Raw genomic sequence first — 603 nt, 5'->3', positions numbered from 1 at the left:
GCCTCCCTGTCCATCACCAACTCCCAGAGTTTACCCAAACTCATGTCCATTGAGCCGGTGATGCCATCCAACCATCTTATCCTCTGTTGTCCCCTTCTCTTCCTGCCTGCAATCTTTCCCAGCATCAGGGTATTTTCAAGTGAGTCAGCTCTTCGCATCAGGTGGCCAAAGTATTGGAATTTCAGCTTCAACATCAGTCCTTCCAATGAATACCCAGACTCATTTCATTCAGGATGGACTGGTTGGATCTCCTTGCAGTCCAACGGACACTCAAGAGTCTTCTCCAACTTTACTTAAGGTATTAATAGAGATCCTTCACATTTGTATAATGATTAACGGTTTTCAAAAGAGTTTATATTCATTATCCACTTCTCATAATATTCTAAAGCAATGTTAATTTGGGGGGATATTATTCTTACCTTTCTTAAAAAAAAATGAATATAATCCAGGCCAGACATTTCTATAATTCAACTAAAGTCCTTCATTATCAATAGCTATAAACTCAGAGCACAGGGTTAAGGAGGCCAAGGAATATTCCTGATCTTAATCTCAGTTTTCTTATCAGTAAACTAGAGTTGATTGTCCTTAATACATCCAGCACTA

This window comes from Bison bison, unplaced genomic scaffold (genome assembly GCF_000754665.1).
Source record: "Bison bison bison isolate TAMUID 2011002044 unplaced genomic scaffold, Bison_UMD1.0 scf7180017864259, whole genome shotgun sequence".
In the NCBI taxonomy this organism is placed as follows: Eukaryota; Metazoa; Chordata; class Mammalia; order Artiodactyla; family Bovidae; genus Bison; species Bison bison.
Note: the sequence above shows the minus strand (reverse complement) of the source record.